General features: G+C 47.6%; 1 protein-coding gene across 3 annotated transcripts in view; it reads right to left on the reverse strand.

Moving 5' to 3' along the window:
* FKRP (fukutin related protein) overlaps window positions 1-17252 on the reverse strand; it is a 136245-nt gene that overhangs the window by 18341 nt on the left and 100652 nt on the right. Inside the window, exon 3 of one of the 3 annotated variants that reach the window (XM_069644582.1) lies at window positions 3499-3589. The exons of the other annotated variants lie outside the window; for them this stretch is intronic. The gene's annotated coding sequence lies outside the window, so the exon portion shown is untranslated. The remainder of the gene's footprint in view (window positions 1-3498; window positions 3590-17252) is intronic. 3 annotated transcript variants of the gene reach the window in all.

The following is a 17252-nucleotide window of genomic DNA, read 5'->3' on the forward strand; positions in this document are numbered from 1 at the left end:
GCCACATCCAGGCCCTCTTGAGGCCTGAATAGGAACTACTTTACCTGTGGGACTACTTTCCACCCGGGTGTGGTCGGGGAAGGATACATACCTGATTGGAGGAAGGATATACACTTGGAACTTCTTCCAAAGCTATTTAAACCACACCCGATCAGCAACTCACGCTTCGCGTTGTTCTGCTCCTCGCAGCTGGACGCTCACCGTGTCAGCTCCTGCATCTGGACTTCAGCCACGCCTGTCAGCATCCTGGGTCACCTGCAAAGGGAGACAAGAGACCTACCAGCTAATCTGCACCACAGAGACATCACCGACGATCCTGAAAGGGAAGACATCTTTTTTAAAAGCATTTCGTTACGATCGCTGCAGCGCTGCATTTCACTCACCTTTCCTGGGTTCCTCCATCTTCAGCAGCGATCATCCGGATACACAGCCACTTCCCAGAGCCTAGAGAAAAAGACAAGAACAAGAGGTGAGAGAAGGAAGGGAATAGGAAAAGCTCAGTTTCCTTCTAAGACTTACCTGTTGGGTCATTCCCATTTCATTTCGGGTCTTGCTGCTTCCAAGCAGGACCCCGGCCCCTATGGGGAAAAAACACAAAGACATTAGATGAGCGAATGCAAAAACATTACCTGAGCGCTCATCTAGGACTTACCAGATCTTTACTGGAACTGCACGTTTCACTTCGGGTCGGCGCCATATCTCCGGCATTCCGAACCCCGGCCCCTATGGGGAAAAGACATCAACATCAGCGCTTTGTTGCAAGAAGTCTCCAAAGGAATCTTCATTCATCACCTGAAAAAAGACAATGAACATTATTATTTAAAGCTTGAACTTTTGAACTTGCAACAGAACTTTTACAGCGCCTTACCAGTATAATCAAGCTTACCTGAACTCCCATCCAACCTCAATCCAGTGAAGTAACTGGGTTCAACGCGCCCCTGCATCAGAAGCAGGATGGAGAGCTCGTCCTTTCAGACCCTAAGGTGAGACTTCACGGGGAATCGTGGAAGGGTATCGTGGAGGGTTGGAAGAGAATGGGAGGCTTGAGCATAACTCAGTCCGTAGGTAATACTCCCTTTTCACGCACAGGGGAATATTCCTGCGAGCCAGAGAAGCCAGAGTAGAGGGCCCTTCCTGTCCATCTTCAGAGTCCTGCGCTTCACCATTGAAGAAGCATCAGCACTCGAAGCCAGACCTGCGCCTCCGTGGGAATCAGGTGAGCGTTACACCCAAGGCCAGGGGCAGCAGCCCCAACAGTCCTGGAGCTCTGGCTGGGCTGCGTTACAACTTTTGCCAACCAGGGAGCCACGTCAGTGTGCCAATCCCGCCCCAGAGAGAAAAGCTGCAACGCGGCATGGCTAGATCTCCAGGACAGTCCCAGGCCTTGGGCACCTATCTCCCTTGTTGGTCGACTGCTTCCCAAGTTCAGTGCCGGTCCCATGGAGCCCTAGCAGGGTCGAACGATCCTCAACCAGCAAACTACTTGCACGAGGGCTCTTTGAAAAGGGGAGTCCACCCCCTTTCCAACGAGCCCTCACTTGCCCAAGTCGGGCAAAAATTGCCCTAGCAGGACACAAATGCCTTGTAATTTTCCCGATGACGTTGGTGCACGTAGTGTGCGCCTAGGTCATCACAGCAACCCCCGAACCCTAGGCAAGGAAGGGGAAGTGTTCCCCTTCACAGCCTGGGGGTCAGGAGGATGGCCGCAGCAGCAAGGGGGGGGGGGGGGCAATGCGCCCCCCCCCCCCCAAAAGGTAAGCAGTGCGGAGGACGAGAAATCTCATCCTCCGTACTTAAGGGGTTAAACTACATAAGACATTACTACTGTTGAAATCCAACCATTTGAGCCAAAGTTTGTGATCCTGGTCACCCCACTCGACACCCATACCCCGTGCCCCCCACCATCTGTCCGTCCAACCCATTCCCTCCTTTTTGATTGCAGCCAGAGTACCACTAGTTCCTTTTTCCCACCACTGCACTTACCAGCCTGCGAGCCCTTGGTGGAAACTAAGTAAGTAGTTGCAGCACCTCCGTGCATTGGACGAGCTTGAGGTTCCTAGATCCACAACAACAGACAGAATGATACAGTGAGCAGCACAGCTACCTCTTCAGGCTTCAGCAAGCTGACAAACGGACAGGAGGAGAACAGCAAGCCAGGAGGTGCACAAGTCGGCACATGTATGGACTGCCTGAAATGTTTATGCCAGTGTCACATAAAAGGCAGGCGTACCACGGCCTGCGCACATTATTTTTAATTAAAGTGCTGTGATGCTCCCAGCACCGTGGGCTACCTTATGCACCATGGCTGTGTAGTTCTACAGCAGGCCCGAAGAAAACACAGGACGCGTAGCTCCAGGTTATGAGTCTACTATATTATTTTAACAATGACCACAGAACCCCTTTCCCCCATGCCGCCTGCCTCCCTAACCCCAACGTCATTTCCCTTAACACGCCCCAAACACAGGCCGTCCCCTGTTAAGATGGATTTCTGAACTCTGACCTGACGGCAAGAGGTTCAGAAGGCCACCCTAGTTTCTTGGAACAGGGTAACCTTCTGGACAAGCCAGACCAATCAAGGTAGCATTGGCGGCAATCAAGATTAGGTCTCAGGAGGGGTGAGGGTGACTGAAAGACCTCAATGAGCACACAGAGTAAAATGGCACTTACAAATCACTCCCAGTCAGGTGTAAGGCCTTTGAGTTTCAACACAATAGTTATTAACTTAAACCAACTTAATCCTACTAAAATACATAAATACAAAACCAAGTGGCCTAAAGGGTTAATGCACGAAATGGGTCCACAGCCTAGAAAGGAAGGAAGCAGGTAGTGCACAGAATCTTTAGGTAGTTCTGCAGTGATCACAATCCTAACTAAAAGGTAGTCCAGTCCCTAAGAAGAGGGGAGCCTATTTCTCAAATGTACTGACGCACGCGGTACTGCAGATGGGCGATATAGGGTCTAAAGTAACTTTAAAATGCAAATATGTTGCGCTTTCACTTTTACCTTTTATTTTGTTGAATAGCACAAAATAATGACAGTATACGCTGTTTGCTTTGTTCTTCTAAATTTAATTGAAGTTATACCGTTGTAATTGGCTTGTAGAGATTGAATTCTCTTCATTCAATTCATATGATTATAGTGCTTATTTTTCCTGTCTGCTTGACTATTGAATTAACTTCATTAAATACTGTTGTACATCATAAATGATGTTTTATCATCTTTGTCCTGGTAGGTTCTCTTGTTTCTACATTAGATCATGGATTTAATATGCTCCTTTTATGCATTGATTCTACTTGTTTGCTCCCCAACACGTGTTTCCCCGCCATACCGTCTGGCGGGTCATCAGGAGGTGCAATTTTAAGATTCTTGAAGGGTTTGGGTGTTACCCTAAAAAGCTAAGACAAAACCAGGTATACATTTGTTTACTTGCTTATTCTATAATGACTTCAAAATTAAGGAAAAAAATAAAGAAAGAAAAGAAATTGCTTAGTTACTTACAGTTATTGTTGCCTTGTATTGCTATCCATTTAAGTGCACTGGCCACTTTTACTAAGTAGGACCTCAAATTTTGCCAATATGGTCTTTCTTCCTGCATATGAGGAGAAACAAACCATAAGTGATCTTGGTATATAGATCTTGTTGATAATTATTCTTAACTACTTTATTATTTAACCATTGAATACAAATCAGAAAGAGAAAAAGGATTCAAATGTTTTTACCTTTGGTTCGCTTTTTGAGAATCAAAATATCCAGTTCTTTGCGGTACAATTGCCGTGAATATCTTGATTTTGGCCGCGGTATATAGTATGCGATGTCGTCATGCGTACTAGGCGCAAATCCGCCATTTTGGTTTGGAAAAACATTATTTTTGACTATTTTCAATTATTGCTATTTTGTTTATAGCCTTCTGTGATTATGAGGTCATTATGCTCTTGTGAGCTCAACAAATTGAAAATAAAACCTGGATTGTATAATTACCGATTATGATATTTGATATAGGTTACAGAAAATATGCTTTGTAATGCATTTGAAACAACATTTGTCTTGATTTGGGATTTGGAACATTTTTCAAACTTGAAATAAATAAACACATTTCTTTGCACATATAATTGTGAATCTTGCTTTGGTCTGGTTTGTTGGATGAAATACCGGACCCTTAATGGTTTATAATTAAATACATTTTAAAATACATAATATGTAATTTAAAGAAAACAGTTTAACTCCTGGTCGGTGTTTAAACCGGAGTGGCAAGTGTTCATATTGCAAATCCAAAAGGCTTTGCGTTGTCTAAGGATTTTTTCTAAATTGCCTCCTCTTGGTGGTAATGTTACCTTTTCCATGCTGAAAAAAGTCAATTGTGCCAGGTGTTCTTTAACATGTTTTGCTTGAAAGTGGGTTGCAAGAGGCGACCTTACGTCTTGATTGATAATAGCTCTGATGTGTTCACCTATGCGTGTCTTAAGTGACTCAATAGTGCTACCTATGTAAAGTAAATTGCAGGGACATTGTTACGCTCACCTGGTCTCTGCGGAGACGCTGGGGCACGGTTGCAGCCCTCCCTGAACTTGAATCACCCCCTTCAGGCCTCTCCCTCAGTAGAAAAGCTGTGAGCGGTGGTACGTGGTGATACTGCTCCTGCGTGGAGATGAGTGTGTGAGTGCACCAATCTGTGATTGTTGTACCTCTCGAACCCTTCACACCAAAGTACGGTTTCTGTGCACATACGCCGGCCCATAAAGCTCACCTGTGAATTATAGAAGATAAGCTCTCCGTCCTGCTACTTCAGGCAGGGGCACGTCAAATGAGATCTAGTTCATTCACTGATCCCTGATAAGGATTAGTTCAGTCCAGCTGCGACTATGCTTCTCCTTATGATTGGTAAGTCTTTCTTGAGCTCTTGTGATGCTGTTCGTTCTGTTTAATGTCTTTATATGTTGCTCCTATTTATGCCTGCAATAATGTCTCTCTTCTGTTTTCTTCCCTTAGATGGAAATGTGGCCTTAATGCAGCTGTGAGACGCGGCCGGATGGAAGATGGATGCTACCGCAATGTTCAACAGCAGGTAAGTGATGGTTTAAGGAAAAGCGCGAAGTTTTTCCTTGCAGGCGCTGCGGTCGACGATGGAGCGTGTCGTGCTGCAGTGATTTTGATGTTCCGGAAAGTGTAAAGATGAATACTTGGTTCAACGAAGAGATATACAGGTAAGAACAGCTTCCCCCAGTTGGTAAGTATGCTGGCAGGAAGCAGGATGTCCAGGAAGAAGGATCTTCAAAGGTAAGTCTGACCTCAGGCAACGGAGAGCGTTACGCTGCTTGCAAGTGCAGAATAACTCAAAGCGTCTGTCTTGAGGATCGGGGCTGCTTATATAGCCGAGATTGTGGGCACGCCCATTAGGGAGGGTTTACCAGCCACATTTACCAGCCACACCCTGCCACTCCTAGAGCGCGAGTACGTGTAAAGGCAATCCATTAGCAGCCACACCCAAAAATACACTTGGGGCTGCTTAATGGATGGAATTTTCAAGGTTAATGCATCCTGCTTAATGGATGGAATGTTCACGGTTAATGCATTTGAAGTGCTATGTCCATAATAAACGCTTTTTGGTGTTAGATGGATGTTCTTCTTTTACTTTTGTTCATGAGCCTGGCGCCAAAGACGCTAGGAAAGTGTCCACCCAGGTCTCCTGTGCATGCGACCCCTGCATGCCTGTGCCCCTGACTTCATGACCATGACAGACATCTAATCCCATAAATTACATACTTGCTGTTACAGTTGATAAGTTGTTTGGTACTTGAATTCCATTCGGCTTTTGTATACTTGTTTTAGCATTTTCTGAATATTTGCACATGTGGCATTGTCCACATTTGTAATTTCCTTGTATGGGTGGTTGCAACCACATTGTTGATGTGCCAATTTGTTGTGGTCTCACTGGGTAAACATGAGATGGACTTAACTTGTTTTTTAGGTTTTTTGTTTTACGAAAGGGTATACTAGGTTGGTCATCCAGGATATGTTAAAAATGCAGATCAACTAGGTATGTTCCAATTTTTCTTCATTACTTTTTGTATTTGATGATTGTACTGTAAGTTGTTATGAATCATATTTTTTCTGGATTTGCCGGCTGTGGAAGTTTGGGTTTGTCTTGCAGGAGGTCTTCTCTTGTGCAAGTCTGTGTTTTCAAATAGGTTTTATTCAGATGCTTTTGACTATATCCTCTCTGTTTGAATTTCTGTATGGTATTGGATACACGTTTTTCAAATTCCTCTTGAGCTGAGCATTTCCTTTTCACTCTCAACATTTCTCCATAAGGTATATTTTGGGTTACATGTTTTGAAAGGTTACTGGATGCATGATGTATACTATTAACTGCAGTTGGTTTGATGTAAAGTGTAGTATGAATGGTATTGTCTTTGATATAGAGGTGAAGGTCCAGAAAATCTATTTGTGATTGACTCTGTTGCATTGTTAATTACAGATTGTAAGTGTTGAGGCTGAGAGTTGTAGTCCATAATTTGATCTTTGGTTCTGTTCCAGATCATGATGTCGTCAATGTATTTCCCCCAATAAACCACATTGTTGTATGTGGTAAATGCTGCGTGTTGCCACGCGTGCTCTAACTCAATGTCCCATATACAAGTTAGCATAATACAGTGCAAACCTGGCACCCATTGCAGTTCCTTGGGTCTGTTTATAAAGCTGATGGTTGAAGATAAAGATATTATTTGTTAAGGTGAAATGTAACATTTCTAGGATCATCAGATTCTGTTGCAAATAGGATACTGATCTGGTTTTCAGGAAATAGTTAGTGGTGTGGAGTCCTTTGTCATGAAGAATGCTAGTATATAGAGCTGAAACATCTAAAGTGACTAACCAATAGTTGGATTCCCATTGTATGTTTTCCAATTGTTGGATTATATGCTTAGTATCTTTAATGAATGAAGATAAACCTGCTGCCAGTGGTTGTAACTGATGATCAATATATTCTGATCTTTTTTCTGTCAAAGAACCAATACTGTTGATAATGGGCCTGTGAAAGGTTTGTGAATTTTTAGGATAAAATAAATGACTGATGTGATGTAAGAGATGTTCATATAAAGGTATTGTTCTTCTGTTAGTAATCCAATGTCTTGCCAACTTTTACTCTCTTGTAGGGTCTGTAGCAGCTCAGGAAGGTGGGTGAGGTGATGCAGAATAAGTTCCCACTATTCTCCCCAAGAGGGAAAACAGGTTCCAGGAGTTGGGAATAGTTTGTTAGCTTAGGCTACCTGTGGAAAGAAGAGGGGGCCCTCAGGGGCCACTTGTGCGTAAAAATGGATGGATGTGCTAGGGGCCACCGGTAATGGTTGCAATTAATCACGACCCCTGGCTCACTCCAACCAAACTTTGGCAGTCGAGTCCAATTCGGTTGCGGGTTCAAATGCGGCAATTTCGCGTCTCTTGTGACTTTCAGCGACGAAGTTACAGCGTTGATTGCCAAACGGGAAAGTGGATTTCTCAGCTCCTGGTGGATGGATCAGGTCAGGTTAGCTGTAGCAGGCTTAAGGGCACAAGGCAGCACAGCTGCAACGCACCTGCAAAGTTTGTCACCACGGCTGGGCGACACGGTAACCATGTATACTCCAGTTCGGGCACTCTCCCTTTACGAAAGACCTGGGAACGCCAAATGTATACGAAATTCGGTGCGAGAGTGCCGTGAACACAGAGCTTGCGATGTACCAAGTTTCGAAAAGGCGGCGGTATCAGAGCAAATTTCCTGTGCAAGCTGGTCAGCCCACTGGTTGGCCCAGGGACACTTCTGAGAAGGCTTACTTGTAGGGCTTGATGAAGATGCAGAGAATAGTTAGTTCCACTATTCCAATGGGTCAAAGCATCTTCTCAGACCTTCTAGTTCGATCAGATGCAAAGGGGTCCAGTGGACGACAGCGGGCTCAGGGTGCCAAACCTTCCAGTGGGTAACCAGCCGTTCCTCGACTCGGCTTCTTAGTTTCAGGATACTTGGATCCTATCCTTCGTTCAGTGAGAACTCAAGAGCTCGACATTGCATGGGGTTTTGGAGCCTTCTCTTATCCAAAATCTCCTTCGCGCCAAAATGAAGAGGAACCAATGGGAGATCTGCTCAGGGGGCGGTTTACCTGGCAGGAAGGAGTCAAAAATATGAGAAAAGATAAGCTGTCACAAGCCCTGTCCAAGGCACATCTGCACTTCTCCTAAAAAATCCTTCGAGAGTATGTAGGGCCTTTGGAAATGACAGGTAGACCCAAGTGCACTATATTGTAAAGGTACATTGTGCACTTGCAACATGTTGCAGAAAAGTTGCAACAATGACAAGTACTAAGGGAAACAAAGTCTCCCAGTACTGACCTTCTTTAAGGGCATGTCGGTTTCCCATAACAAGTGAGTGAAAAAGGCCAGGGGAGTGCAGCAGAAGGCTGTGCTCCACTGGCAAAGTCAGACTATGGTGTTTAATAGCAGCAAAAAGTTGGGGGGTACACAATTAGAGGGAAAATTACACATGAAATGAAAATCTTTCCTAACATCCCCCACCACGATGTGGTGGACTAATCAGTCGTCATGACGACGTGACATCTCCCCCCTTTTTAAGATAACAGGTCACACACAGTGGGTCATTCCATTTCCTCAATAAGTCTCGGAGGCTTCATAAGACATCTATGAGGCCTCTAGGGGAGGCGAGTCCCCAGCGGGGACAAGGCCTCGCTCCCGCCACCATCATCATCTTCTGATTGCTCCCAGTCTCCAAGATCGGGTTCATCAGATGGCCTTTCCTCGGGACTCTCATACATCTGCTCCCACCCAAGTGTTGGCGAGGCCTCAGTCTTCTTGAAGTGGGAGGAGTTTCTCGTCACTGCCGATTGTCTATCCCAGCTGGCTTTGATCATGGTGCCTTTCTTGTGGGTCACTGTTCAGGGGCAAAAGTGGCATCTTCCTTATGACCCATTGGTTGACGTACCAGCAGTTGGTCTCCTAGTTCAATGGTGCTGTCCTGAGCCAGCTTCCGGGTGTCTGCTCCATCCTTCATCTTGCTGTTCTCTTTCTGGTCTTTGTCTTTGTCTCTCGCTTGCTGTTCTAGTGGCATTGGCAGGACCTAGGCGGGTCCTTCCGGTAGCATCGTTTTGATGGGGCGTCGAAACATCAAGTCTGCAGGGCATACTACTGTGGTGCTGTGGGGAGTGTGGCGTAATAGCTGGTAGAGTGCTTGCTCGAAAGGCTTGTTGAGTATGTAGTCTATCTGCAGTGTCCTCTTGATGCTTGCCATAAACCTCTCGACAACGCTGTTGGCTTGGGGCCATTGTGGGGGCCACTTTCCTGTACAGGAACCCCACGTACTTCACAAAGTTTTGGAAGTCCTGGCTCGTGAATAGCGGGCCATTGTCCGATTTTATAACTCTCGGGATTCCGTATGTGGACAGCATACGGTCTAGTACCGGGATCACGCACGTGGCCGATGTGCTCTCGACCGGCTGGGTTTACGGAAACCGAGAATGCTCGTCTATCAGCACGAGGACATACGTGCCATTGCGCAGGGGACCGAAGAAGTCCAGCGCCAGCTCATCCCAGACAGCCTCGGGGAGGGGAGACATTTGTAGTGGATTCGGGTGCAGAGGCAGAGTCACTTGTGTGCAGGCAGGGCATCCCCCTACCATTTCCTCTACCATGTTGTCCAGTTTGGGAAACCACACCTTTTCTCGAAGAAGCCGCTTCATTGACACCACCCACCAGTGACCTTCGTGAGCCAGCCCAATTATCTTCTCCCTCTGGGATGACCACTTTGCAGCCCTTGAGGATGATGTGGTCATCGACGACGGATAACTCGTCCTTTACCAGGTCTACGCACCAGATATCATCCTGTACGGCTTCGTTCTCATTCCTGGCTTGAAGTGTGATGTTCTTTCAGATTTGAGGCAGTGGACCACGATGCTGAGGGCCTTGTCCTGCCCGGACGCTGCGGCGAGGTCAGCCCAGTGCATTGGGAGCAGCTGGAGGTGGTGTATCATGTAGGTGATGAACACGTCGGCAATGGATGGCCCTGCCTGTCCCAGGCCTGTTGGGTAGAGGGATAGATAATCCGCTGGATTTTCCTCCTTGCCTGGGCGACTTTGTATGTCGAATTTTTAGTCCTGCAGGCGCAGACCCCACCGGACGATCCTGGGGGCATTCTGGCCTTTGTGTCTCCATATATTGTTAGGAGGGCCTGATGGTTTGTTATGATCGTGAATGCCTTCCTGTACAGGAACAGGTGGAAGTATTCGCAGGCCCATACCACGGCCAGACTCTCCTTTTCCGCCTGAGAGTAGGACTGTTCTGTGGCCGTGAGGCTCCTGCTGGCATATGCTATGATGAAGACGTTGGAGAGGTCCACGGGGTCCTTCTGAGTCAGGATTGCTCTCAGTCCCATGGGACTGGCATCCACGATTACTTCGGTCTTCCTTTGTGCGAAGTATGCCATGTCCTCCCCACCCAGGCAATGTTATTGCAAATCATTTCAATTGCGCTCTGGAAGTCCCTTCACCACTCAAACAGCTGATCTTTGCAGGTGAGGAGTCGAAGCAGGTTGCTTACGGTGGCATAGTCTTTGAGATATCGGGAGCAATAGTTTGCCAGACTCAGGAAGGACTGCAGCTCAGACGTGTTCTGAGGGGGTTGTGCCGTGTTGAGTGCTGCCACTTTGTCCAGGCCAGGTCGCATTCCCTTTTCCGAGAAGATGTACCCGAAAAACCAAAGTGACCCTTTCCCAAACTCACACTTTGCTTTGTTGAGGGTGAGGTCAGCGGCCTCAAGCGCAGAACACACTCTGTTAAGGGCTACGTCATGTTCCTTTTTAGATTTTCCGAAGACCAACACGTTGTGCGAATAGTTGAGGCAGTTGGGTACATGCCGTATGACTTTGTGGATTATCCTGAAATATTTTGGCGGCCGACGATATTCTGAAACAGAGTCTTTTGTATTGAAGCAGCCCTAAGTGCGTCACGAACGTGGTGATATATTAGGATTTGGGCGCTATCTCGATCTGGTGGTACCCTTTTGTGAAGTCCAGTTTGGAAAATACCTTCACATATGGGTATATGTCAACCGTTGGCTTCGTGAGTTTTGGACGATTGGCGAGAGTGTTATGCCTCTTCTCGGATGAAGGAATTTCTAACAGAGAACATATCACTGCTACTAGAAAATCAGCCCACTAGCTCCCAATAAAGGAGAGGGCTATATTCAAAGCCCTGACTCTCACCCATAAATGCATCCAACTCTCTGCACCGGCCTACCTGTCACAAAGAATCCACCCCGCCACGCCCATAAGGCCTCCCAGAACACCCTACGTAAACATGCTCACCGTGCCCAGGGTAAAAAGAGCCAGAGCAGGAGGCACCAGCTACCCCTAACTTGCCTCCCTACACTGGAACGCCCTTTCCACCACCCTGCGGGCCGAATCCTCACACCCTGCCTTCCGCAAAGGTGTGAAAACCACCTTGTTTGTTTGATCAACACTACAGTCCGTTGGGACTACTTGCCTCATCCCTGAGAATCTGCAAATGTTTTGCTTCTGCAACTTGCATATTATGTATAATCTAAAATTTGTAAATTTTGACCCCACTGCAACTAAGCCTCCTACAAGTAACCGCGCCACGATGCCCCTGGGCTGTTTGTGCGCTATACAAATGTTAAAAAAAATAAAAATAAAATATTGACTGTTGCCCCCGTGTCAATGAGGAACTCCAGCAGGGGGTCATTGACGTGTAGTGCGAGTATGGGCCTATGTTGGGTGGCGGTACAGTTGTTGAGTGCCCACACATAGCCCTTCTTGCGCTGGTCTTCTCCCGATGATGGGGCATCCGTGCTCGATGGTGATCTTATCTCTATGGTACGATTCTCCTCCTGCCACTGCGTCTGCCGCCATCAGGAGCCCGACGGTCATCTCAGGTGTACGTGCTATGATGTTCTCGATCTACCTTCCTCTGACCCCTGGGCTCACCTTACTGCTGGTTAACCCAGCGGGCTTGTCCGGGGGCTTCTCCGTCATTCTGGAAATCTCTGCCCGCTGGGTGTATTGATTGGTGCATTCTTACAAACAGCCCGGAAGTGATTGTCTTCCCCGCAGAGCGGGACATTCACCTGTGTGGGGGTACTCGTATCCACACCGGAAACACGTCACTTCTGACCTTTTGCCTGGTTAATTCGGCGCCGCAGACAGTTTGGTGATGGCGTCTGTTTCAGCGGATTATGCTGTATGGTGATTTTCCCCAAGCTGTCAAGTTGGCAGTCTACCGCTGCTTCCATCCTAGCCAAGGCTAAAATGTCCTGTAGCGACCTCAGTTTCTGCAGTAGTTTCTTTCTGAATGCTTGCGACTCGCAGCCTGCGATGACTTGAGACCTCAGAGCCTCCTCGTTTGAATACCTGTGGAATTCGTAGTACTTGAGTTTGATGCGGAGCCTCATGACAGAGTTATCGAGGGACTCCCCTTTGTCCTGACGTGTTGTATGAAAGATGTGCCTCTCATAGTCTAGGTTGGTGTGAGGTGCGAAATATTCAGACAATTTCTCATGCAGGTTGCGATACGACAGTGTCCAGGTCAAGCAGCTCCCCCGCGATGTCCTATGCGGCGGGTCCCACCGCCATGGACAAGGCGTTCTTCAGGCGGGTGTCGTCTGTGAGTCCTATAGCTCCCACGTAGAACTTGAAGTCCCTCAGGCAGATTGGCCATTGTGGCCCCAGATTGCTGGTGTCTCGCAAGTCGAAAGGGTGAGGTAGGTGTAATACCTGTGAAGCACCTCCTGAAGGGTTTGTCGGCCCTGTGGCGCCTCCTGGCGTGCCGTAGGCCGACGTGGAGGAGGCCTCCTGATCCGATATGTTGGGAGGCTCTGGCAGCCTTGGGTGGGCCTGTGCACTGTTGTCTTGCTCTACCCCTCCTGCTGTCTGCCGGGTACTTGTCTACGGTCTAGTGCTCTTCGGCTGCACAGGGCTCGCTGTTGGCCTCAGGTCTTGTTGCGTGCATTCCCCGTTGCAGGGCTTTTCCTTGTCCTCTTTTGCCGGCACTCGTGCAATGAGTGGCGCTTGTAGGCCCCTTGGGGCCAGTAACACGTGGCAGGGTTCGGGGGCAAGGTTGCTTCCCTCGCTCTGTTGCGGCTTATCTCCTTTTATCCTGGGCCTTGCCACCACCACACCTTTGGCCCACACTTGGGGACCAGCACTGGCCACAGGGGCGCCGTCGGGCCCTATGCCTGCTGTCCCCCTGCTGTTGGACAGGGCCGCCTGTTGGTTAGGGCTGGAGGATGTGGGGGGAGGGAGGAGGAGGAGAAGGGCTTCCTTGCCTCCTCGCCTGTTGCCGGGGCTGCAGCTCCGTGGCTTGAGGAGGGGCAGGCCTAATGAAGGGAGGTGCGCCGAAGCACGTTAGCAATGCCCAACGGCATCCTACCGGCCCATGCCTCACAGTGCTGCGCTCCTGCGCGTGCTCGGCAAACCCTTGTCACCAATGTGATGCTCCCAGCACCAGGGCTACCCGGTGCAATAGGGGCTACGCGGTCCTACCACAGGCCCAAAGAAAAAAACAGGATGTGGAGCTGCGTGTTATGCGTCTACTTTATTATTTTAACAAGGACCCCGGAATCCCTTTCCCCATGCTGAACGCCTCCCTAACCTCAAAGCCATTTCCCTTAACACGGCCAGTCACCCAAAACGATGCGACAAGGGCAGCAGTCAGGTCAGACTCAGAGTCTAACAGTGCAGTGACTGAGGTCCGTCGGTCACACAGCACTAGAGGCACAGCCGCAGCCTGGGGCAAAAGGAGGATTTACAAGGAGCAACAGACAACACGCCAAAGCTGGTTAAGGACTGGAGCAGTATGCAGGGCCCGGGAAGCCAGCCCAAAGACAAGTACTTGCAAATTGGTTGCAACCTCAGGTTGGTTCACGGGCGCACACTCTCGGCTTCGGGATGGGTTGGATTGGAAGAAGAAGGATCCAGGAGCTGCTGGCTGAGGTGGTCTGTGCTGCAGAGCCGGAGCAAGAACGGAGAATGCAGGCAGCAGCAGGCGCCAGCATGTAGTGCAAGTGTGCAGACGGCCGATGGCCACTCACTGTCACTGTGAATTTTCACATTTCCTGTGCTGGGCCAGCGTCGAATCAATGCAGCGGCAGCTGGTGACAGGCCTGCTCTGCAGTGGATGATTCACTGCGAGTGTGTCGCCGTCTCCTGCTTTCATGGGACGGAGGCCGGGGGTACATTTCCCTCGCTGGGGCCACTGGTGAATCAGACAGTGGCTGGCAAGTGGCAACTGTCAAGGGCTGGACTGACATTTACTGGTCTGCGCCCTACTGCAGCTGGCCCCAGCGTAACTAATTGCATCTCCTGAGTTTCATACTCCAGGGAACAAAGCAGGTCGGGGCAACCCACGTCCCGCACAGCCACTCTGCGAACAGCAAGAAAGAGTGCCCAATTACGGGACAATCCTGCAAAATACAGAACAGTTGGCCACCCTAGACGAAAGACTTTTCAAAGATTGACCCCACCTCAGTGTATAACCAGATGAAATTACACCTTCAATCCAGGAATTTGATGCATTTTAGAACACTTGTTTGGTTTATCCTACTACAAGAAGATGCCATTTGGACTGGGATCCAGGGCACAGTGTTTCAGAAAGTCAAGTTATATCCATTTGGAAATCTGGCAGTTGTACGTTACCAAGCTGAAATTCTTTTGGTGAAAGGGAACATGAGAGATTGTGGGGAGTACTGTCCAAACTGATGGACGCGGCTTCGATGCACAAGCTGGAAAAATGCAAATGTGGCCCTCCGTTAAATATCTGGAGGCACGTTCCTACTGGATAGATTCTCAGAACCAAACCTGCCAAACCCTATTACCATACCATGGTATTTTAAATGCATATTAATAGACAAATTCAGTGTTTGCATATATTCTTTAACTGGTCTCGCCAACATGTGTTTCAACCTCTTCACGGAGGTCTTCTTCGGGGCTAGAGCGCCAGTCAAATGTAAATATTTACATATTTTTTTAAAAATTATATACATTTATGGTTTTACATTGACATTACATATTCCAAAATTACAAATATTTTATGTGACCATTGACAATTATTCAATGGTAAAACCAGGCACAATAAATCATAATCAATTTGTAAATACAGAGTTACAGCAAATAATACATCAATACGAACCAGACGCCGGACCATAATTGGCTTGGAGTTAAAGAAGAAAAAAGAAAAATATATGCAACACGATTACTACTAAAGCAAATCGGTATTCACCAAATTATTCACTACCTCACCATCCGGTGTTCAAAAAATGTCATCGTGAATTTTGCAGGCACCTTCACCATTACATACATGTTACCACCACTAAATCATCCACTGCTAATCTCTTATGTGAAAACCTTAGACTAATTCCTTGGTGAATATTCATGTATCAAACCTCCAAAATGTGCAAATCTGCAACGCTAAGTAACACCTTATTGACAAAGTAATTTATTCATAGTTACTGTATATCTTATTTTGATGAGAGTGGGTCAAGAAACACTTATTTATAGGCACCATACAAATGTCCAATAAATAAATAAAGATTATACGCTCGGTTTGCAATTATTTTTGGCTTTAGTATAATTTGAAGAGGGTTTGGAACCCATAGGAGGACAATCTAAGATCGTATAAGGAATTATTCGTGTAGCAGAACCCATTATTGTACATATGAGATACAATATGAGTATGAACTGACCTGCAGTATTAGTGAGTTCTCAATGGGTATTTGTGCCCACAGGATGGTGACCATGTTGGAATGTGTCTATGAGAGAGACGTTTGGTGTAAATACTCAAGGGGAGACTACGTACACTTCACACTTACACATCAAATTAATTCAACTCAATGAAACTGAGGAAGTGAAAGATCAAAGAACCCCATACCTTGCCTTATTGATATAACTTTATAACTAGAACTATAGTTTAGCTGCCCTTCCCAATCAGGTAGGTAGGCAAATAGGCATGGTATCTCATAGTCAAAGTTCCAGATAAGAACCCGAGAGGGGAGATGGAAGCCTTAAAAGACCCCCTTAGAACAAGCTTTGGCAAAAGTTGCGGAAACAAAGCACCTTTGAAGTTACCTGGCAAGTAATAGTTTTAGGGGTACACTCTCAATACCACCACGTGCAAGTTTACCATGGGATGAAGGGGGATCCCTTGGCTAGAACTCCACCGATCACAACCATGCAACATTCAGGGAGTGGATTTTATGCCCATACAATCCCTATTGCCAAGAAAGCACAGAAACGGGTAAGTATGCTTGCGCCTCTTACTCAGATTTTCTGAGTGGGCACCCCTAAGGTACTCAGAATCACGGAGGACACTTCTGCCATTGATTCAATCCATGGAGGTCCAGTGGTTAAAGTTGACTTCAGGATTGGGTCTGGCTAGAGGGCAGCTTGAGGCTCCGGTAGGACGGTTCCTAAGCACTTCTAGCTTGGCAGCTCAGGCACTTTAGGACAGCAGCCACACCAGGTCTGACAAAGTGAACATACCACCAGGACACAGCAGACCAGTGTAGCAGCACAAAAAAAACAGCCCGGGAGCAGCAGTGGAGATTCGAGGTGAAGAGAAAGCAGCGGCTCCAAGAAGGCCTCTCTTGGTGCAGGAGAGCAGCAACAGTAGGAGAGATGTTAAACCACATGTCAACAACCTGCATAGACCAGACCTCCAGCAGAGATGCCCTTGCAGAAGCTGATCAGCCCAGAGAGCGTTTCGAGGACATCTCCAACGGCTTCTGGCAGCAGGCTTATAGTTGCAGAGGTCAGGGCTGATTAGTTCCACCAGTCAAATAATCGAAGCACCAGCAAGGTCTTATAAGATGGCAGCAAGACTTCACTGGGAGTTGGCATTAGCAAAGTTGGTTGTCCATGGCGGAGGTCTCCCAGGTCTTCAGCTCAATCTCCTTTGGAGTCTTGACTCCAATGGACAATCTGAGAAAGATACAAGGCTCCTCTTCCTATCCCAAAATCGAGCTGGGGTCTGCCCCAGCTGACCAATGGCAAGGGCAAGCACCATACAAACAGTTAAGCGCTGTCTAATCATGGGCGCATCTGCACAGCAACAGGCATGATCTGGCATGGAGGATGATGTGGGAGCAGACAGTCCCGACCCCTATTTCAGCACACTCACCCCACTTTGCCCAGGAACCCAAGCCCAATTCCATGAAAGTGCAACCATGTATGGCAGTTTCTGTGCCAGAGGGCAAGAATAACG

Source organism: Ambystoma mexicanum, chromosome 2p, assembly GCF_040938575.1.
Source record: "Ambystoma mexicanum isolate Mex_15411 chromosome 2p, UKY_AmexF1_1, whole genome shotgun sequence".
Classification (NCBI taxonomy): Eukaryota; Metazoa; Chordata; class Amphibia; order Caudata; family Ambystomatidae; genus Ambystoma; species Ambystoma mexicanum.